The sequence below is a fragment of the Piliocolobus tephrosceles genome, chromosome 3, assembly GCF_002776525.5.
Source record: "Piliocolobus tephrosceles isolate RC106 chromosome 3, ASM277652v3, whole genome shotgun sequence".
Lineage (NCBI taxonomy): Eukaryota > Metazoa > Chordata > Mammalia > Primates > Cercopithecidae > Piliocolobus > Piliocolobus tephrosceles.
The window spans coordinates 118,315,224-118,338,781 of NC_045436.1; the positions used below are offsets into that span (position 1 = coordinate 118,315,224).

Consider the following 23,558-nt stretch of genomic DNA (forward strand, 5'->3'; position numbering starts at 1 on the left):
GGTTTTTTTTTTTTTTTTTTTTTTTTTTTTTTTTTTTTTTTTTTGAGGCAGAGTCTCGCTCTGTCACCCAGGCTGGAGTGCAGTGGCCGGATCTCAACTCACTGCAAGCTCCGCCTCCCGGATTTACGCCATTCTCCTGCCTCAGCCTCCCGAGTAGCTGGGACTACAGGCGCCCGCCACCTCACCCGGCTAGTTTTTTTGTATTTTTAGTAGAGACGAGGTTTCACCATGTTAGCCAGGATGGTCTCGATCTCCTGACCTCGTGATCCGCCCGTCTCGGCCTCCCAAAGTGCTGGGATTACAGGCTTGAGCCACCGCGCCCGGCCTTCTTCTGCGATTTTTATGGTTTTAGGTTTTACATTTAAGTCTTTAATCCATTTGAGTTAATTTTTGTATAAGGTGTAAGGAAGGGGTACAGTTTCTATTTTCTGCATATGGCTAGTCAGTTTTCCCAACACCACTTATTAAATAGGGAATCCTTTCCCCATTGCTTGTTTTTGTCAGGTCTGTCAAAGATCAGGTGGTTGTAGATGTGTGGTGTTATTTCTGAGGTCTCTGTTCTGTTCCATTGGTCTATATATCTGTTTTGGTATCAGTAACATGCTGTTTTGGTTACTATAGATTTGTAGTATAGTTTGAAGTCAGGTAGCATGATGCCTCCAGCTTTGTTCTTTTTGCTTGGGATTTTCTTGGCTATACAGGATTTTTTGGTTCCATATGTAATCTAAAGTAGTTTTTTCTAATTCTGTAAAGATAGTCAGTGGTGGTTTGATGGGGATAGCATCGAATCTATAAATTACTTTGGGCCATATGGCCATTTTCACGACATTGACTCTTCCCATCCATCAGCATGGAATGTTTTTCCATTTGTTTGTGTCCTCTCTCATTTCCTTGAGCAGTGGTTTATAGTTCTCCTTGAAGAGGTCCTTCATGCCCCTTGTAAGTTGTATTCCTAGGTATTTTATTCTCTTTGTAGCAATTGTGAATGAAAGTTCACTCATGATTTGGCTCTCTGTTTGTCTATTTTTGGTGTATGGGAATGTTTGTGATTTTTACACACTGATTTTGTATCCTGAGATTTTGCTGAAGTTTCTTATCAGCTTAAGGAGTTTCTGGGCTGAGACAATGGGGTTTTCTAAATATACAATCATGTCATCTGCAAATAGAGACAATTTGACTTCCTCTCTTCCTATTTGAATATGCTTTATTTCTTTCTCTTGCCTGATTGCCCTGGCCAGAAATTCTAATACTCTGTTGAGCAGGAGTGGTAAGAGAGGGCATCCTTGTCTTAAGCCAGTTTCCAAAGGGAATGCTTCCAGTTTTTGCCCATTCAGTATGATACTGGCTATGGGTTTATCATAAATAGCTCTTATGATTTTGAAGTATGTCCCATCGATACCTACTTTATTGAAAGTTTTCACTATGAAGGGGTGTTGAATTTTATCAAAGGCCTTTTCTGCATCTATTGAGATAATCATATGGTTTTTGTCATTGGTTCTGTTTATGTGATGGATTACATTCATTGATTTGCATATGTTGAACCAGCCTTGCATCCCAGGGATGAAGCCAACTTGATCATGGTGGATGAGCTTTTTGATGTGCTGCTTGATTCGGTTTGCCAGTATTTTACTGAGGATTTTCACCTCAATGTTCCCCAGGGATATTGGCCTGAAATTTTCTTTTCTTGCTGTGTCTCTGCCAGGTTTTTGAATCAGGATGATGCTGGCCTCATAAAATGAGTTAGGGAGGAGTCCCTCTTTTTCTACTGTTTGGAATAATTTCAGAAGGAATGGTACCAGCTCCTCCTAGTACCTCTGGTAGAATTCGGCTGTGAATGCGTCAGATCCTGGGCTTTTTTTGGTTTGCAGGCTATTAATTACTGCCTCAATTTCAGAACTTGTTATTGCTCTATTCAGGGATTCAGCTTCTTCCTGATTTAATCTTAGGAGAGTGTATGCATCCAGGAATTTATCCATTTCTTCTAGATTTTCTAGTTTATTTGCTGGAGGTGTTTATAGCATTCTCTGATGGTAGTTGATATTTCTGTGGGATAAGTGGTGATATCCCCTTTACCAATTTTTATTGTATCTATTTGATTCTTCTCTTCTCTTTTTTTTTCTTTTTTTTTGGTTCATGAAATTATTTATTTATAGTATATGGACAATGAACCACATTCAACTTTTCTATTTAGACTCGGAGTTTTAAATGTACCTTCAAAGACTTCAACTTCTTCATTTTACAGATAAGAAAATTAACCCTAGTTTGGGGATGTGACTTCCCCAAAGTCACATTTGTATTTCTATCCCTCAACAGATCCCAATCAATCTCTACACTTGCATAGGGCTTGAGTTCTCTCTCTCTCTCTCTCTTTTTTTTTTTTAGACAGAGTGTCACACTTTCACCTAGGCTGCAGTGCAGTGGTAGGATCCCAGCTCACTGCAACCTCTGCCCTCCAGGCTCAAGCAATTTTCCTGTCTCAGCCTCCCAAGTAGCTGAGACCACAGGCACACGCCACTAGGCCTGGCCAATCCTTGTATTTTTAGTAGAGATGGGTCAGGCTGGTCTCGAACTCCTGACCTCAGGTGATCCACCAACCTCAGCTTCCCAAAGTGCTGGGACCACAGGCACGAGCCATTGTGCCTGGCCACCAGGCTTGAGTTTTGGTTTCCTTTTTTTTTTTTTTTTTTTTGAGATGGAATCTTGCTCTGTCGCCCAGTCTGGAGTGCAGTGGCGCGATCTTGGGTCAATGCGACCTCCGCCTCCTGAGTTGAAGCTATTCTCCTGCCTCAGCCTCCCAAGTAGCTGGGATAACAGGTGCCTGCCACCACGCCCAGCTAATTCGGGCTTGAGTTTTCAAAGTGCATTGACATACATCTTGGTGTCTCAGGTTCTCCATGTACAAATTGGGGTTAATTATGGAAACTACGTCGTTCAAGACTACTGTGAGAATTAAATGAAATAGCCTCCAGTAAGCATTAACAATTGTTATTATCTTCTTAAATAAAAGTTGTGGAGGCCATTGTTTTCAACTGAGCTCCTGGACTAGGCCCAACAGAGCAAACCAAACCAGAATGGAGTCACTAGTTCTAGGTGCCCTGTAATCAAACTGAACTTTAAAATGAGCCAACTTTCCAAAAAATAAGATATTCACAGTGGCCAATCAGAAGGGACCCAGTTTATCTGAGCCAGTATGATAAATGAAGTCCCCTCTATTCTAACCCTATAAGGAAAGTAACTTTGAAATGAACAATTTGCTGGGTGTGGTGGCTCACACCTGTAATCTCAGGACCTTGGGAGGCCAAGGTGGGAAGACTGTTTGAGCCCAGGAGTTCCAGACCAGCCCAGGCAACATAATGAGACCCTGTCTCTACAAAAAACTAAAAAACTAGCCGAGTGCAGTAATGCATGCCAGCAGTCCCAACTACTTACGAGACTGAGGTGGGAGGATCACTTGAACCCAGGAGGATGAGGCCGCAGCGAGCCGCCATCACACCACTGCACTCCAGCCTGGGCAACACAGCGAGACTCCATCATTAAAAATAAATAAATAAATAAAAATAAGTAAAAAAAAAATGAACAATCTACTTTTTGTTCTCTATTTTTTGCTTCTTCGCCACTTTTCTGCCTATAAAACCAACCCTCTCTGCTCTGCTCATTGGAATTTCTTCTATGTTATGGATGGGATGGTGCCCAATTCATGAATCATTAATAAAAGCCATTTAGATTATTTTCAACTCGACTTGTTGAAAGTTTGCTTTTTGACATCTTTATTGTAATAATTACTATGTTGTGGAATTTCCTCCACAGTCTTGGAAGGCAGGCTCTTTTCTTCTTTATTAGTCTGGCTAGCAGTCTATGTATTTTGTTAATCTTTTCAAAAAACCAATTCCTGCATTCATTGATTTTTTGAAGGGTTTTTTGTGTCTCTATCTCCTTCAGTTCTGCTCTGATCTTAGTTATTTCTTTTCTTCTGCTAGCTTTTCAATTTGTTTGCTCTTGCTTCTCTAGTTCTTTTAATTGTGATGTTAGGGCATCAATTTTAGATCTTTCCTGCTTTCTCCTTTGGGCATTTAGTGCTATAAATTTCCCTCTAAACACTGTGTTAGCTGTGTCCCAGAGATTCTGGTACATTTTGTCTTTGTTCTCATTGGTTTCAAAGAACTTATTTACTTCTGCCTTAATTTTGTTATTTACTCAAGAATTCATTCAGGAGCAAGTTGTTCAGTTTCCATGTACTTGTGTGGTTTTGAGTGAGTTTCTTAATCCTGAGTTCTAATTTGATTGCACTATGGTCTAAGAGACTGTTTGTTAACGATTTCCACTGTTTTGCATTTGCTGAGGCGTATTTTACTTCCAATTACGTGATCAATTTTAGAGTAAGATGTATATTCTGTTGATTGGTGTGGAGAGTTTTGTAGATATCTACTAGGTCTGCTTGGTCCAGAGCTGAGTTCAAGTCACGAATATCCTTGTCAATTTTCTGTCTCATTGATCTAATATTGACAGTGGGGTGTTAAAGTCTCCCACTATTATTGTGCAGGAGTCTAAGTCTCTTTTTAGTTCTCTAAGAACTTGTTTTTATAAATCTGGGTGTTCCTATATTGGGTGCATATACATTTAGGATAGTTAGATCTTGTTGCATTGATACCTTCACCATTATGTAATGCCCATCTTTGTCTGTTTTGATCTTTGTTGGCTTAAAGTCTGTTTTATCAGAGACTAGGATTGCAACCCCTGCATTTTGTTTGCTTGTTTGCTTTTTGCTTTCCATTTGCTTGGTAAATATTCCTTCATCCCTTTATTTTGAGCCTATGTGTGGCTCTGAATGTGAGATGGGTCTCCTGAATACAGCACACCAATGGGTCTTGATTCTTTATCCAATTTGGCAGTCTGTGCCTTTTAATTGGGGCACTTAGCCCATTTATATTCAAGGTTAATATTGTCATGTGTGAATTTGATCTTGTCATCGTGATGATAGCTGGTGATTTTGCACATTAGTTAATGCAGTTTCTTCATAGTGTCCCTGGTCTCTATATTTTTGTGTGTTTTTGCAGTGGCTAGTACTGATTTTTCCTATTCATATTTAGTGCTTTCTTCAGGAGCTCCTGTAAGGCAAGCCTGGTGATGACAAAATCCCTCAGCATTTCTGCAAAGGATTTTATTTCTCCTTCCCTTATGAAACTTAGTTTGGCTGGATATGAAATTCTGGGTTGAAAATGCTTTTCTTTAAAAATATTGAATATTGGGCCCCACTGTCTTCTGGCTTGTAGGATTTCTGAAGAGAGATCTGCTGTTAGTCTGATAGGTTTCCTTTTGTAGGTAACCTGACCTTTCTCTCTGGCTGCCCTTAACATTCTTTTTTCCTTCATTTCAAGCTTGGAGAATCTGACGATTATGTGTCTTGGGGTTGCCCTTCTCGAGGAGTATCTTAGTGGTGTTCTTTGTATTTCCTGAATTTGAACGTTGGTGTGTCTTGCTAGGTTGGGGAAGTTATCCTGGATAATTTCCTTAAGTATGTTTTCCAACTTGGTTCCATTCTCTCCATCACTTTCAGGGACCCCATCAATCGTAAGTTTGATCTTTTCACAGAGTCCTATATTTTTTGGAGGCTTTGTTCAATCCTTTTCATTCTTTTTTATCTAATCTTGTCTTCATGCTTTATTTCATTAATTTCATCTTCAATCTCTGATATCCTTTCTTCTGCTTGATCCATTTGGCTATTGATACTTGTATATGCTTCATGATGTTCTCGTGCTGTGTTTTTCAGCTCCATCGGGTCATTTATGTTCTTTTCTAAACTGGATATTCTAGTTAGCAGTTCCTGTAACCCTTTGTCAAGGTTCTTAGCTTCCTTGCATTGGGTTAGAACATGCTCCTTTAGCTCAGAGGGGTTTGTCATCACCCACTTTCTGAAGCCTGCTTCTGTCAATCCGTCAAACTCATTCTCTGTCCCGTTTTGTGCCCTTGCTGGAAAGGAGTTGTGATCATTTGGAGGAGAAGAGGCATTCTGGTTTTTGGAATTTGCAGCATTTGTGTGCTGATTTTTCCTCATCTTTATGGATTTATCTACCTTTGATCTTTGAGACTGATGACATTTGGATGGGGTTTCTGTGTGTGGGGGTCCTTTTTGTTGATGCTGATGTTATTGCTTTCTGTTTGTTAGTTTTTATTCCAACAGTCTGGCCCCTCTCCTGTAGGTCTGCTGGAGTTTGCTGGAGGTCCATTCCAGACCTTACTTGCCTGGATATTACCAGCGCAGTCTGCAGAACAGTGAAGATTCCTGCCTGCTCCTTCCTCCTGTATGAGGTGTCTGTCAACCCCTGTTGGGAGGTCTCTCCCAGTCAGGAGGCATGGGGATCAGGGACCCATGTGAGGAGGCAGTCTGTCCCTTAGCAGAGCTCGAGCACTGTGCTGGGAGAACCCTCCTTGTCAGGATCCGCTGCTCTCTTCAGAGCCAGCAGGCAGGAATGTTTAGGTCCACTGAAGCTGCACCCACAGCTGCCCCTTCTCTCCCAGGTGCTCTGTCCCAGGGAGATGGGAGTTTTATTTATAAACTCCTGACTGGGGTTCTTGCCTTTCTTTCAGAGATGCCCTGCCCAGTGAAGAGGAATCTAGAAAGGCAGTCTGGCCACAGCCACTTTGCCGTGCTGTGTTGAGTTACTTCCAGTCCTTAGCACGGTCAGGCGAAAGCCACCTACTCAAGCCTCAGTAATGGTGGATGCCCCTCCCTCCACCAAACTTGAGTGTCCCAGGTTGACTGCAGACTGCTGTGCTGGCAGCAAGAATTTCAAGCCAGTGGTTCTTAGCTTGCTGGGCTCCATGGGAGTAGGATCCACTGCGTGAGATCACTTGGCTCCCTGGCTTCAGCCCCTTTCCACGGGAGAGAACGGTTTTCTCTCAGTGGGGTTCCAGGCACCAGTGGGGTATGAAAAAAAAAAAAAAAAAAAAAAAAAAACTCCTGCAGTTGGCCTGGCATCTGCCCAAGCAGCCGCCCAGTTTTGTGCTTGAAACCCAGAGCCCTGGTGGTGTAGGCACACGAGGGAATCTCCTGGTCTGCGGATGGCAAAAACCATGGGAGAAGCGTAGTATCTGGGCCAGATAGCACAGCCCCTCATGGCTTTCCTTGGCTAGAGGAGGGAGTCCCCCAGCCCCTTGCACTTCCTGGGTGAGGAGACACCCCCGTCTGCTTCTGCTCATCCTCCATGGGCTGCATCCACTGTCTAACCAGTCCCAGTGAGATGAACCGGGAGCTGCAGACCAAAGCTGTTCCTATTTGGCCATTTTGCCAGATCCCCATAAACTCTTAATGACTATCTATTATGTGCCAGTAACTGTGCACACTATAGTGCTCTGGATGGGCTTACATCCCAAAAAGGAAACATCCACATGTAACGAGAGCATTACAGTAATTGTGTTTTGATTTATTCATTTGTCAATAAACATTTATTAAACAACTACTATGTATATTGAGCCCCTACTAGGCACTGTGTTAGGGTCTATCACAGAATAATGTGGTATATGATTTTTTTTTTCTCAAAGCACTTTGGAAGACTACATGTATAGTGCTCAATTGGCTTGAGCATATAGCATGCAAATGTGGCAAGAGAAGAGAAAGAAGACTATAAAAGTATATAGTAGATAAATCGTGAATGGCCCTATATATTTTGATAAGGCATTTAGACTTTATCCTAGCATATGAATAGAAAAGTATTGAGGGTTGCAAGCAGGGAGTGGCAGAATCAGGTGTGTGTTTTAGAAGGCTATCTAGGGCAGTGCCACAGTTGGGGTAGTGCAGGAGGGAAGGTATTCAGCAGTTCTTTCCACACCTATCATTAGTAGTTGTGATTAGTAGTTGTGGGCACCTATACAAGCTGACTGCTCTTTACATCTTGACACCGTTGGTTTTCATTGATTCCACACACCTTGAGAATACTTCTGTTTGCTATAATCCACGGCAGGCAACCTTGTTTCAAAGGTGTACTCAACATTGCTTTTGCAACTCTGCTGATAAATGCACTGCTTCCATGTATCAGACAACATCTGATAAGATTACCTTATTTTCACCCATATTCTCTATCTAAACTAATTTGTAGCAAATCTAACTATAACATTTCCTGCCATAACCCAATCAATGACGGTGGTGCTGCTGCTGTTGACAATTTAACAAGGCAATCAAAAATCGCAGACTTCCGGCCAGGCACGGTGGCTCAAGCCTGTAATCCCAGCACTTTGGGAGGCCAAGACGGGCGGATCACGAGGTCAGGAGATCGAGACCATCCTGACTAACACGGTGAAACCCCGTCTGTACTAAAAATACAAAAACTAGCCAGGCGAGGTGGCGGGCGCCTGTAGTCCCAGCTACTCGGGAGGCTGAGGCAGGAGAATGGCGTAAACCCAGGAGGCGGAGCTTGCAGTGAGCTGAGATCGGGCCACTGCACTCCAGTCGGGGCGACAGAGCGAGACTCCGCCTCAAAAAAAAAAAAAAAAAAAATCACAGACTTCCATTTCCTCAGCTACTCTCATTCTATAGTCACCATAATTAACCCTTGGTAACCAGTCATACTGAAGTATCTTTAAGAGTTTTTTCCAATTGTTGAATGCAAAATCGAAAGCAAGCTTTTAACCAGACAACACCTGAGCAGTGTTTTCCAACCAGGTCTCATCAGCAGATTCACCTGAAATAATTAAAAACACAGATTACCAGGTTTGAGTCTCAGTGAGGCAGAGGGTGAGGGGTGAAATCAGAAATGTGTATAAAATGCATGTGTATAAAATGCCCTAGGTTATGAATTAGGCTAACTTGGTAAACCCTAGATGGAAGCTACTCTAATAAGTTCCTTATAATTAAAGCAGCATTAAGCACATATTTTTCTTTTAAATAGTTTAATGAAACTTAGGCAATCACTTTAAGTAATTGCCACCCATTTAATGTTTACTGAAACAGTTTACAACTAATTCACATGCCATTTTCTAAATGCTTCAGGCTTACTTGGCTTTCCTACCACACATTAAACAGTTTGTTAACTATTAATAAAGAGTAAAGAAAAATCAGAATCCAGAGGTCATCTTAACAGTTAAAAGGGCCACTGAGAAGCATGACTTATAATTAGCAAAATACATGTGAGCTCCTTGTGGCATTAACTAGGACCTTATGATCCATGCTTTAAAGCAAGAGCAGGTGAAGAAAAAGCAACATCTTTCCTAAAATAAGTCACCTTTTCTTTTTGACCACTGTCAATCAGAAAAATTCTATTTTTGCAGGTAACTGAGTATTTGTGAAGTGGAACTCTAATAAATGAACTCAGTGCAAAATGTATCAAAATGAAAAATAAAAATTGCTAACATTCATTATGTAATTACTATCCTTAGTGCTTAGTCCCCATTCAAAGTTCTTTGCATTTAAATTTTTCCATTTAATAATGCTAGGTATTATTATCTTTTTTTTTTTTTTTTTTTTTTAGAGATAGAGTCTCACTCTGTTGCCAAACTCAGTGGCACGATCTCAGCTCACTGCAGCCCCTGCTTCCTGGGTTCAAGCGATTCTCCTGCCTTAGTCTCCCAAGTAGCTGGGATTGCAGGCACATGTCACCACGCCTGGCATATTTTTGTATTATTAGTACAGACGGGGGTTTCACCATGTTGGCCAGGATGGTCTCAATCTCTTGACCTCATGGTCTGCCCGCCTCCGCCTCCCAAAGTGCTGGGATTACAGGTGTGAGCCAACGCACCCGGCCTATTATCCCATTTTATAGATAAGGAAACAGAGGCGCAGAAAGCTTAGTAACTGCTCAAGGTCAGACAGCTAACAAATAGCAGAGACAGAAACTGAGACCAGGAAGTCTGACTTCAGAGCCTATGCTCTTAACCACGCTGGTGTACTATCACTAAGAGAATTAGGGACTTGAACCGAGTCCCTGTGGAGCTCCCTAAAGAGGCAGATGAGCTTTAACAGGAAACATAGGAAGGAATGGATGTTGAAAACAAGTCCACCTTGCAAATCAGTATCCAATTCACTACTGAGTGCCTACTATGTGTTGGGCACGGCACTCAATGCTTTAGGAAATATTACTATAAAGATGAATAACGCAGAGTCCCTTCTGATCTTCATTGCTTCTTCAATTGTCACCTCTTTCATAAAGCCTCCCCTGGCTCTGAACACTACAATACCACTTTTCACACTGCATTACAAAGTCTTCATATGTCTGTCTCTCCTCCCATTAGGCTGTTCTTTGGCCTATGATGGGAACAGATGCCACATGTTAGCTCCTTTTCCAGTTCCTAGATTCCTCACACAGTGTGCCTGGACACACTGCTGTCTCTCTGTAGATGTTTTATGAATGCATGAACAGATGAAACACAGAGGACATGGAAGTGAAATAACATGCTCTGAGATTCACAGTGTGCTAGTGGTGAAGATGGGGAAAAGTTTTGTATATCCCAGCTCTACTCCAAAGTTCTGTCTAATATAACACATGCACCACACTAGTATCTTTTGCTAAAACTGCATGATTTAACATTTTAGCATACATTATGAAAAAAATGTTCACATTTCATCTTTATGCTTCATCTCTCATTTAACATGCTAAACCCTTATAAGCAGGTGCCATTGCATACCTCACTTACTGTGTCAGGCCATGCTAAAGGGATACTTGCAATTGAATCTTTAGAATGGAACAGACCTCTTAAGTAGCTCAATCTAAAAATGAAAGTTTAGGTAGATCAAGTCACTTGCCAAAGGTTACACTGCTAGTAAGAGACAGAACTGGAACTTAAATCTAACTCCAAATCCCACACTAGTAATAATTGTGCTATTTTTGTGCATTCAAAGATCCACGTTCCAACTTCACCACCTACTAGTTATTTTACCTTGGAAAAATTATTTAACTCTTCTGAGCCTCATTTTTATCATCTTTGAGGCAAGTAATTGAGAACTCACAGAAATGATATAAGGGTTAAATGAGCTCATGAATGTAAAGTGTCAGTCACATAGTAGGTATTCAACAAATATGTATTGATAATCCCATCAAATAAGATTCTGCCCAGTAATTGAGCACATTTGTTAACAATTGATTTAGATAATATAACTTCTACCAATTGCAGTGCTATAAAAACAACTATGCTGGAATTTATTTCCCAACTAAAGAGTTCCAAGTTGTTCACAAAATTAAAATTTTATCAAAGTAAGGTTCTGCAGTAAATACAGACAGCTATACGTTTAGATTCTTCTAAGACAATTTTTCCTATCTCTTTTTAATCAGTAAAGAGTCTAAAATACAAAGTCAAAACCTTGCCCAAGGCTGAATCAGTCATTTAGAATCTGGACCCAGAATCTGATCACATGTTCTCACTTAATCATAGCTGTCTCGCTTCCACACTAAGGTATAGTTCCTTTTATAACAGCAATTCTGTGATGATTAATTTTATACGTCAACTTGACTGAGCTAAGGAATGCCCAGATAGCTGGTAAAACATTATTCTAGGTTTGCCTCTTCTGAAAGAGATCAGCATTTGAATCAGTAGACTGTGTAAAGAAGGTTGCCCAACCAATGAGCTTGGACATCATCCAATTTGTTGAGGGACAAAAATCAAACAAAAAGATGGAGGAAAGGTGAATTCACCTTTGTGTTTAAGCTGGGGCATGCATCTTCTCCTGTTCTGAGACATCAGCGTTCCTGGTTCTTGGGCTTTCAGACTCAGACCAGGACATTGGCCCACCAATTCACAGGCTTTTGGATTCAGAATGAATTACACCACTGGCTTTCCCTGGTCTCAAGCTTGCAGACAGCAGATGGTGGGACTTCTTGGCCTCCATAATTACAACAGCCAATTCCTATAATAAATATATATACACACATGTATATCTCCATATATCCTCTTGGTTCTGTTTCTCTGGAGAACCCTGATACAACTTACCATATGAAGCAGAGTTTCTACCCAGTAAAGGAAGAATTCAGAAGATCTAATTTCACATTCAGCCTCTGCCGCATACTAGCTCTGTGAATCAGGCCCAAGTTTCTTCATTGATGGAATGGGAATGAAATAGCTTTTTCAAATAATTATTATGGGGATTAAATAAGACAATGCATAAGAATAGGCCTAGCACAGAATCAAGAATATAACAGGCATTCAATAGATGTTGATGAAACTGAATCTGGGGTTTTCAAGATGCAGACAAGTGTCCGTGTCTTTATTGGAAGTACTTAAAATACAGAGAAGAAAGGCAGGACAGAAGGAGGCGGGGAGGGGAAAAAGGAAAGCAAGGGAGGAGAAGAAGAAAGGGAAGTAGAAGAAGAAGAGGAAGGGAAGAAAAAGAGATCTGAAAAACACCTATCGGGATGTTATAGCTGCAATTCTGTTTAGAAGGAGCAGGAAGACTTCAAAGTTTATGATGTTGTTGCTGAATGACAATGTAAAATGACGGCCTCCCATCTTCTTCTTTCTGCTAATCCTAACAGAAACTGTGATTCCTGAGGAGCTAATCAAAAACTGAAACAGAGTAGTCACGAAGAGATTCATCTGTGTAGACTGGAAGAGTTGTTTTTCAAGAGGAGGTCCATTAGCAAGACACCAGAAGATAAAAAGTGCCTTTAAGCATGAACAACAAAGAATCTGCAAACATTCTTGACAGAGAGACAGGGATATGTGTGAAATGCTAACAGGCATACTGATTTGCTGTGAAATAAACCTTACAACTGTGCAAATGCCATTTGGGCTACATTTTATTATAGATGACCAATCTGCTTTTCTTTACTCACAAGGAAGCATTACACGAGTAATCAATAAACTCTAAACTCCTCCACCTCCCTTTTTACCATCTATGTCTCCCTCCCTTGCCCAGCTAAATCCTCAGATTTCTGTAATGTGCCTCACCTTACAAGCTGTATGACTTAAGATCACTACCACATTTGCAGAAGAGATTAAAGCAGAGGAAAATGATGTCTGATGGAAACTGCTTTACGGAGAGAAAAAGACTAGCACCGCCTGATTTTTATACTTTCCTTAATGGCAGATGGTAAGCTCCATTTATAATAGAACATTGTAAACATCAGAAAAAAAGTGATTACTACAAAAAGTGAAAAAGTCTAAGGAAACATAACGGAGCTTGAAAAACAATCTATCTAAAATCCATTTACCAAAATCTATACTTTGGTCGAGTATAGACTTTGATGTTTTCCATCCCCAAAATACCCTATTTTGGCCTAACATGACATTATCCTCTTTTCCTATATGGTTGCCAAATTCCAATTTTAGATGTGTTACCTAAGAGTTACACATTGAAGGCTGGGGCATCATTGCCCTTGAAGGTCACCATTGAAATGATGTGTGTCTAGATGTGTGGCCAATCTAGAAACAGGCTGTCAAAAACTACACATTCAAGACCAAGTGCCTCTCTTCCAGAATCACAGCACACCAGGAGTCAACACTGCAGGTAGTGCACACCAAAGAGTATGAGCCATAGGTAACCCCATTAGGTTCAAGATTCACAGCCCATTTCCATACATCCCCTTTGCAACACAGTTTGCTGCCTTATGCTTTCAAAGGTAATTTCCATTGCTAAGGGATATCTGTTACCTTCATACTCTGTGGAAGCAAGCAAAGAATCATTGTGACCATAGAGAAAAATCAGAGTCACAGAATTTTAAGTCTGGAAGGGATCTTTTAGGTTATATAGAAATATGATTTTATAAGTAAGAAGACAGAGGTTCAGAGATATTAAGGGATTTGTCCAGGCTCAGCAAGTCACTAGCAGAATCAAGATTTTTAAAAAATCATTATTCTCAGTGCATTGCTCTTTCTACCACTTAGCATACTTTATCAATAGCCTGATTGTTTCTGAAATTTTACAATACTTTCTTTGCTAAGACTGAAAAAAAAACATCTCTATTTCCAAAGCTCAGAAGACTAAATATACAGCCTCAGACTCATATATGTACTTCCTCCCCATTTCTACAATTATCAGTGCCCTTCCTACTTTGCAACTGAAATAAAATAACATCCTACTAAGCTATGCCATCTTTTGCAATGCACCAAACATCAAATATACAGAACAAAACTGAGACTGTCTTACTTTTGACTTATAGAAAGTGCTCTTCAGAAGTCTGGCGGGGAAGCTGACAGATGACAAGGATTCTCTGCCTAAGCTTAAGGACCTGGCATTTCTCAAGAACCAGCTGGAGCGCCTGCAGCGGCACATGGAAGACAAAGTCAACAGCAGAGCGGGCCGGGATGGCTCGCTGTTGTCCTCCCCATTCCTCAAGGGATTCCTGGCTGGCTGTGGTGGCCAAACTGAAGGCAACAGTAGTATTGGGCTTTGCAAGGGGCACCTGCGCTGACAATCTATGCAGTTCAGGCTATGCTGTGCCCAACGTGGAGATGACATTGAAAGACTGACTATTTGCAGTCACTATGCTAGGGCCCGAATAGCTCTAGATGCAATGAGGGAGGCAGAATAGGGAGCTACGGACTGCAGGTAGAGACACTATCTGGCTTCCCTGGCTGTCATACATTTGTTTCTTCAACTTTCATGCTGCCTTTATCCTTGCCTCCCTTCCTGCAGAGTGTGCACAGTGGCTTGTCAGCCTGCACTTTGTCAGACTGGCCCTAAGACTGTAGCTTCAAGGGCCACCAGTCCCTTACTCTTCAAGTCCTGGCAAATGACTCTGATCCTCAGTATCCTCTCTGGCAATGCTCCATGGCTCCTCCTACTGGAAGCTGGCTCCATAACTTGATTTCCCCTAAATGTGTTGCAATCCCACTCCCCTTGCTAACTACACAGGCCACCCAAGGTCTGGTGTGGGTATGAGTGTAGTGGACCTTGATGCTACTCCTATCCACTGCCACGTATGGTGCCCATCCCCCATGCTGGCACTGTGCCATGTGGACAGCCAGGTGCCCGGAATTCCAGCCCTCCTCAGCTGTGGAGCTGAGTTGACCAAACTACTGTTAAGCACTTTCTCCCTTATAGTGAGCTGGCAAGCATGGCTGTAGGGGACCCCCACTTTGGCACTAAGCTGCTCCCTTCACACTTATCAGCCCTGATCTGTGGCACAAACAACAACCTGGTGATCTATCTTCAGCCTGACATGGACCCCGGCACCTACCAGGTGCTGAGCAATCTCAAGATTGGAAGTGGGCCCTGTTCCACTGTCTCTGCCTCCAACACTGCTTCTCTGCACCTCAGGGGTTAGCACTGCTGCTGCTGATGGCTGCGGGGGCCTGCTAGCCACCAGACGGCCCGTAAGACCTTGAGAACACCCTTCCTGGGCCCCCTCCAGAAGCTGCTGCCAGTCCCATGCCCCTACATATCACTCCGCTGGGCCTGCTGCTCCTCATCCTGGACTGCCTCATTTCAGGTCTGTCGTCACTGCATACAGAGCTGCTCATGAAGAGACGGCAGCTGCCGTCTTTACTTTAGAATGTCTGCCTCTAGACATTCTAAATGTCTTTGATGTGCTCCTGAATCTAGATCTGCATCCGCTGGTGGCCCCGGCCCAGGCTTCCTGGAAGGCTTGTCAGCATAAGCAGAACTTGTGGTGCTGAGCTAGGGCTAAATGGACTGCTCATGTCCACGGTCATGAAGCACGCCAGCAGCATCACATGCCTCTTGGTTGTGTTCTGCTCGCTGGTGGTCCACGTCATGATCTCAGCAGTCCTGCTGTGGCTGCAGCTCACAACCACCCTCTTCCTGGCCACGTTGCTCATCATCAGCCTGGCCGCGTGCCCATACTATGGCAGCCACTAGTCCCTGACCTCCTTCACCCTGACTCCAGACCCTATAGATTGGGTGCCACCATCAGAGCCCCCTCTCAGACCTCCTTTCCACTTCCCTCAGCAGTCCAGTAACAACTGCCTTGTGAGAAAAGCTGGAAAAGTGAGAGCAGTCAGATTATTCTCTGGAGATGGGTGGATGAAGGGGTAGCCCTAGGAGATATGAAAAATGGGTTTGATTAAGGAAATTCTTATCATCCTCCTGCCCTCTCATCAAGTTCTTCCAGACTAAAGAATTAAGATGACACCAGTACCTGGGCCTGAGAAATGATCCTACCCTGTCTCATCCTTCATGAAAGCAGTTGATCAAAATGGGGTGTGTGCAACAAGTGGCTTTCCTTGCCTACTTTGGTCACCCCAGCAGAGCCACTGCCCCCACGCCCTCTGGCTGGCTGTTCCAGCCCAACCATGGTGCATGACTCTCCCATAAGGGGCATTCAACCTCCCACTGTCATGCAGGAAGGCGCAACTGCCATAAATTATACAACCATTACCCCAGCCACTCTGACAATCTCCCCCAGTTCCAGCAATGCCTAGAGACATGCCCCCTGCCCTCTTCACAGTGCTAGTTCCCCACACCTAGCCTTTGTTCTGGAAACACAGAGAGGGTTGGGGTTTGACTCATCTCAGGGAATGTTGGCCCTGGGCACTGGCTTAAACCTACACTCCTGACCTCTCTCATCATCCTAAAAGCCATCTTGAAGCCCACGGCCTACTCAAAATCTTGTAGGAGGTACCATGCTTCTTATTCTGGGTCCTGTCCAGGCCAAGCAGTCTCCTAGCTCCTAACAGCCCGAGGAACCTCTATACAGAGCAACCTGAGACCAGGTACAGGTTTCTCAATCAATGCCTGACCAGGTACCTGTAGCTCAATCAATGTGTCTTCAATTACATAAGTGTAAGTTCTTAATAAAGAGTTCTAGGGTATACGGTGGTTCCTACAACCACACACACAAAAAAGTGCTATTCATTTCCTTAGCACCTGTCTCCAAAGTCCCTGTTTCCTATGGTGTAAACAATAGAAAGACTGGTCAGTAGCCAACTAGCTGAAGTCATACATCCTTCACACCACTTTTCCGCCTCATGGACAGCAAAAATGAGAGTCTCTTAACTCAGCTTATTCAACAGTTCATTCAAACTCAAGATAAAACTTTTCTCTGAAAATACAAATGAGGCTCACATTATGAACACCTAGAGGTGTTAGACATTCTCCTTCAGAAAAGATGTTACGAAAATAAACATAATAGCTAGACTAATAAATAAAATTTGCTAAGACTTCTTTAAAGTTGAACTCTACAGAACATTTTCAGCTGAAGAGTTAAAGGAGTTTTCAACGGAAAGAATGAGCACATAAACTGAAGATAGAGCCAAGCAATGAAATGAAACTGGCCACTCATCTATGAGGCCAGAAGAATGAAAACCAAGTCCCATCTCATCATCAGAAACCCTTCTCCAAACTAGGAAGCACAGAACCTACCCATATCTGAACCTGAACTACTTCCTGTTGATACTTTCTAACCTAGAGATGGTCCCAGCATCCAACTGATAAACATTTTCCAGGATGTGAAACTTGCCACAGGAAAACTGAATCTCTTTTCCTATGTTATTGACTGTGTACACAAAGGACTCTCACTGTTGCCAGAAGAGCTAGATAATTTCTCTGAAAAGTGTGGAATACACATTTGACCATATTTATATATTTGGTGACTCATAAAACTATTCTTTTAAAAATTGATAAATGTTAGTCTTTAAGCATCAATATAAATTATAAAACACCATCAACCTTAAAACAGTCTTTCACAAGGCTGTGCAGAAACTAAGTCTTTATTTATCTCTGTTCTGTGCCTCCTCCTTTCTCCAAGTAAGGCTGCTTGCATATCCCAGTATGAAATTAGCACACCCGTGATTGACACTACCTAGCAGTAGCCCTTACATAAATATGCCTTTTGATGACCTGTATATTAGTTCATATGTCTTCTCTGGAATTAAGACAACTCATGGGGCATTTATTACTAACGTTTTATTATATCAGCGAGACTAAATTTAAAATAATAACAATAATCAACATTTGTGTGGCAGTTCATGGTTCACAAAATGCTTTTAAATACATTGTCTCATTTGAAGCTCACAAGCCTCAACCAAGACGCAGAATGAAAATGGAGACAGAGCCTCAGATAGGTCACAGTACTATTAAGTGGCAGAAGCAGAATTTGAACCAAGGTCTTCTAAATTCAAATCCTATGCTCTTCATACTTTGCCAAAAGAAATGGATGTATTGGCGAATTTCAGAATTATACATAAGATTCACCAATGCTAAATTATACGTAAGATTCACCAATCCTGGCTGGGCATGGTGGCTCAAGTCTATAATCCCAGCACTCTCGGAGGCTGAGGCAGGTGGATCACTTGTGGTCAGGAGTTCAAGATCAGTCCTGCCAACATGGTGAAACCCCATCTCTACTAAAAATACAAACATTAGCCAGGGGTGGTGGCACTTCCCTGTATTCCCAGCTACTCAGGAGGCTGAGGCAGGAGAATCACTTGAACCTGGGAGGCAGAGGTTGCAATAAGCCGATATCATGCCACTGCACTCCAGCCTGGGCGATAGAGCTAGATTCTATCTCAAAAAAAAAAAAAAAAAAGATTCACCAATACATTAATTCCTTTTGCCAAAGAGTGTGTGTGTGTGTGTGTGTGTGTGTGTGTGTATCAAGCCAGAAAGGTAGACGTAAGGATAAGTAATTATCTTCTACAGCAACAACCACACACATGAAAACAAAGATCAGACAGTTTCTAACCATCTCTGCGTAATATGACTTCACAGAGAAGGTTTATGATGCTACACGCAGCTCCAGTGCTCAGGGGGAGTAACAGGGCCAGTAAGCAAAAGAAGCTCAGAGTGTCTAGCTGGAGAAGCAAACTCATTCCATGATGCCGGTGGTTCCCAGCACAAAGGCTGCAGCAGCATGCCTCTGGGCAGGGCACAGTTAATGCAGATTCTTCTAGGACTCTGTCCCACAGCCAAGTCTCTAGCTGAGTTTTACAAGGACCTCTTTGTCTTAGGCCTCCTCCCAATACATGGGAAACCTCAGAACGTCTCTTGCCACTGGGTGCAACTAAGCTTGACCACTTGGTATTACTGGCTCTCAAGGGTGGCCAACTAGTTAAGCCAAGATGTATTTCCAATACTTCTCAGTCCTACAAACAACCTATACATTGTAAGAACTTACCTTATCTTTAATAGAAGATTAAAGGATATTTTTTCCAATAATACTTTAAAATCCAGATGAGAGAACGAACTAATATCCAATGAAGGATAATTTCTTATGTTCTGCCCTTTATTTTCTATCACCTAGCCAACAAGGCAAAATGGTATGTCTGTGAAATGACAGATCCGCAAGGACAGAATACTTTTAATGTGCATGTGTAACAAGTGAATAATTATTTGAGATTATCAACTCAAAAATATGCCAAACACACATAAGTTAACCACTTTTTTAAATTAAGAAAATACTAAGGTGACAGCACACATAATCAGCAGAAATCATCAAATCATATTTCCATCTCCCCAAATATCTTTTGATTTTTAAAATATTATAATTTAGTCTACCATGTATAAAAGTACTAATGGCCCCAAAAGAAAAAATACACCCAACTCTGAATAAAAATAAATTTCAGGAACGTAGAGTTTTGCCATTTTTCCAGATGTTTCTTTTAACATAGAAATGCTGCATGCCATTAAGAGGTACAAAGTGAATTTTCAGGTTAACAGCTTATTGATCATTATACATGAGACAAGCCAACTTATAATTATTGCAAAACACAAGTTAGTATATTTCTACATATACATTTAAATGCATGTAAATCCAAAGAGAAGAGAGTAGATGAATAACTCTTCAGTAGGCTCAGGGAAAATGATTGAAGAGAGACTTTTACTTTCTGCCCCATTATTTATGCTCTGTATCATATAGATTTTTATTTTCCATATTGTTTAAACTATGAAAATAAAAACACAGTCATATTTTATTTGTATCACATATAAAAAGAAAGAAAATGAAAAAAAAAAAACAGGTTAAAAAGAGTTGGTTCAATTCTTGGACCACTGTATCAATGTATTCTTGGACCACTCTATCATTCAGTGGATGTTACACCTTAGATTTTGTCTAAGGTTGTTAAACAACCACTGAATGATACAATGTCTTAGAAATGGAGGACGGAGGACAGGCACAGTGGCTCACAATTGTAATCCCAGAACTTTGGGAGGCCAAGGCTGGTGGATCATGTGAGGACAGGAGTTCAAGACCAGCCTGGCCAACACGGTGAAATCCCTGTCTCTACTAAAAAACAAAAATCAGCCGGGCATGGTGGTATGTGCCTATAATCCCAGATACTCTGGAGGTTGAGGCAGGAGAATCGCATGAGCCCGGAAGGCAGAGGTTGCAGTGGACTGAGATCACAGCATTGAACTCCAGCCTGAGTGACAGAGCGAGACTCCATCTCGAAAGAAGAGGAGAGGAGAGGAGAGGGGAGGGGAAGGGAGGGGAGGGGAGAGGAGAGGTGAGGGGAGGTGAAGGGAGGGGAGAGGAGAGGGGAGGGGGAAAGAAGAGAGAAAGAGAGAAAGAGAGAAAGAAAAGAAAGAAAGAAAGGAAGGAAGGAAGGAAGGAAGGAAGGAAGGAAGGAAGGAAGGAAGGAAGGAGAAAGAAAAGAAAGAAAGAGAGAAAGAAGAAAAGGAAGGAAGGAAGGAAGGAAGGAAGGAAGGAAGGAAGGAAGGAAGGAAGGAAGGAAGGAAGGGGAAAGAAAGAAAGAGAAAGAAATGGAGGACTGGGCAGATGCTGCAACAAATAAGCATATTTGATTTAAAATATGTGACATAATTAAGGGTTCCTCAAAATGAAAAGGCAGGAGAGAAAAGGCAATTTTCTTTTCCAATCAATTTTGAAGAATTATGAAAAGGAATTTGGTTCTATGATTGCTTCCTCTTTTAGGAAAATCAAGGTAAAACCTCTGAAAATTTCTTCTGTTGGTATTTAAACGGATGTATACATCCCACAACGAAAGTACCAGTTCAGGAGTTACTAGATATACACCTAGGGTTTGCAGCTTCAGGGTCTAATCTGTCCCCTCTGCTCAAGAGACAATCCCTCACCAGCTGTAAGCATAGAGAGATACAGCAACAGTTCCGTTCCTGTGTGTTAGAGTATCACGGGAAAAGTCTCAAAATCTAAGCAGATAACTCCTAAATCCACATCTATAACCATGATGTTTCTAAATTCAGTCTATCTCCAATGATCTACATTCCCAATTATCACTCCCTACAGAAATGAGCTGTTTACCACTTCCAACATTGAAATTTATTTCCCTCAATCAACCATATATAAAAATTTCACATCTAAAAAAGTATACCTTATGCCTTCAGCAAACCTAAACGCCTGAAATTATAGCACAGTAAATACTAGTCTCAGAAAAGCAATGAGTTGCAAAGCATTTGTTTTACTGAGTAAGATCGGATTTTTGTCATAGGAAAAAACTAAACTGTCTTTTTGACTGGTGACTTATGTTATAAATTAAATATAACTGTATATTATGTTTATAACAATTATGGACACCATTCATTCTTTACATATCACTAGCAGAAGAAAGCCAACTACTTTTGAAGCAGCAAGTCCTGAAGTTTAAATAAAAGAGGACCCACAATAAAACAGAAATCAGTTTGGTAAAGGGTTATCCCTGTCTTTAGTCCTAAATCCAGTGGCATATGTGTCTTCCGTAATTAATGGCAAAATCTCTTTCACAAGCAATTTCCAGATGCCATCCTTAAAATACAGTTAATCAGTCTTTGATTCATCATGAGCTCGGGAATGCTCTCCTAACAGGCACGCTTGCTAGCTCTCAGCAAAAGAAATATTACCACCCACTCCTCTGCCATTGAAAAAACATTTCAAACATGTTTAATCTCTTTCAGGGCCAGTTGTAGACATTCTTCCCCTAGCCAGGTTCCAACCCATTTTAAAACATCCAAACACGAACTTACATCAACCCATGATCTAATGTGATGAGTTTACCAAGGTCTCCAACAATCTGAATCACATGCCAAGGGAAATACAACGAACAAGCCTTTCTGTAGAGTGAAGACAAGCTCCACACTTGGCAGTGGGAATCTATTTGACTGTAGCCCAAGGCAGCTTCACAGAAGACACCTTTCTTAACTGGGAGAATGTGCTTCTCCCTTAAATTCAAAGAAATCTTACTGCTTCTTTTATTTAGTTTATTTTTGGAATTTCCCCCTCATTCCAGAGAGAACTGAAGGTAGTTACTAATATGCTTCCATTTTTTAGGGGAACCATACAAACTCTTTCCAGATATTTTTGTCACGTTAAGTTCTCCTTTGTATCCATTAGGGAACTGAAGACCTTCACTTTTTTCTCAGAATTTCTTTATCATATACTCCAAAATCCAATTGCATAATAATTACCTCACCCTTCAGTGATGTTATGAAAGCTTACCCTTCCTGCTGATTCACAGTGAGACGGCAGCTCACACAGTGCGTGCTTTCAATATGAGCACTCAGACTAAGAGTGACAGGGATACGTTATAAGTTATAATGTATGCCCTGAAAGTTCAAAACACATGAGGTGGAAAGAAAAACAGTTATCCCAAACATAAGTTCTAAAAGAATTATCTAACTGGACCTGAAGCCCCACCACTGAATTGACCTTGCAGAAAGACTTTTTTTTTTTTTTTTTTGAGACGGAGTCTCGCTCTGTCGCCCAGGCTGGAGTGCAGTGGCCGGATCTCAGCTCACTGCAAGCTCCGCCTCCCGGGTTTATGCCATTCTCCTGCCTCAGCCTCCAAAGTAGCTGGGACTACAGGCGCCCGCCACCTCGCCTGGCTAGTTTTTTGTATTTTTTTAGTAGAGACGGGGTTTCACTGTGTTAGCCAGGATGGTCTTGATCTCCTGACCTCGTGATCCGCCCGTCTCGGCCTCCCAAAGTGCTGGGATTACAGGCTTGAGCCACCGCGCCCGGCCGCAGAAAGACTTTTTATGTGATACCATCAGTCTACCAACTTATGAAACCAGCTCAGTGGAATTTGGGAAACTTGACTGTCTCTAATCAAGATGTTGTTAAGGGTGTCATTAATTGCATTATACAAAGTCTTCTTCATTTCTTTTTTTTTTTTTTTTTTATACTTTAAGTTCTAGGGTACATGTGCATAACGTGCAGGTTTGTTACATATGTATACATGTGCCATGTTGGTGTGCTGCACCCATCAACTCGTCAGCACCCATCAATTCATCATTTATATCAGGTATAACTCCCCAATGCAATCCCTCCCCCTCCCCCCTCCCCATGATAGGCCCCAGTGTGTGATGTTCCCCTTCCCGAGTCCAAGTGAGCTCATTGTTCAGTTCCCACCTATGAGTGAGAACATGCGGTGTTTGGTTTTCTCTTCTTGTGATAGTTTGCTAAGAATGATGGTTTCCAGCTGCATCCATGTCCCTACAAAGGACGCAAACTCATCCTTTTTTATGGCTGCATAGTATTCCATGGTGTATATGTGCCACATTTTCTTAATCCAGTCTGTCACTGATGGACATTTGGGTTGATTCCAAGTCTTTGCTATTGTGAATAGTGCTGCAATAAACATACGTGTGCATGTGTCTTTGTAGTAGCATAATTTATAATCCTTTGGGTATATACCCAGTAGTGGGATGGCTGGGTCATATGGTACATCTAGTTCTAGATCCTTGAGGAATTGCCATACTGTTTTCCATAATGGTTGAACTAGTT

The 23,558-nt window shown here is 41.7% G+C and overlaps 1 protein-coding gene and 1 pseudogene across 3 annotated transcripts in view; one reads left to right on the forward strand and one right to left on the reverse strand.

Annotated features, from left to right (window-relative positions):
• Positions 1–23,558, reverse strand: part of SLC4A4 (solute carrier family 4 member 4) — a 396,122-nt gene that overhangs the window by 260,620 nt on the left and 111,944 nt on the right. The window lies entirely within an intron of this gene.
• LOC111524909 lies at positions 14,227–15,742 on the forward strand (annotated as a pseudogene).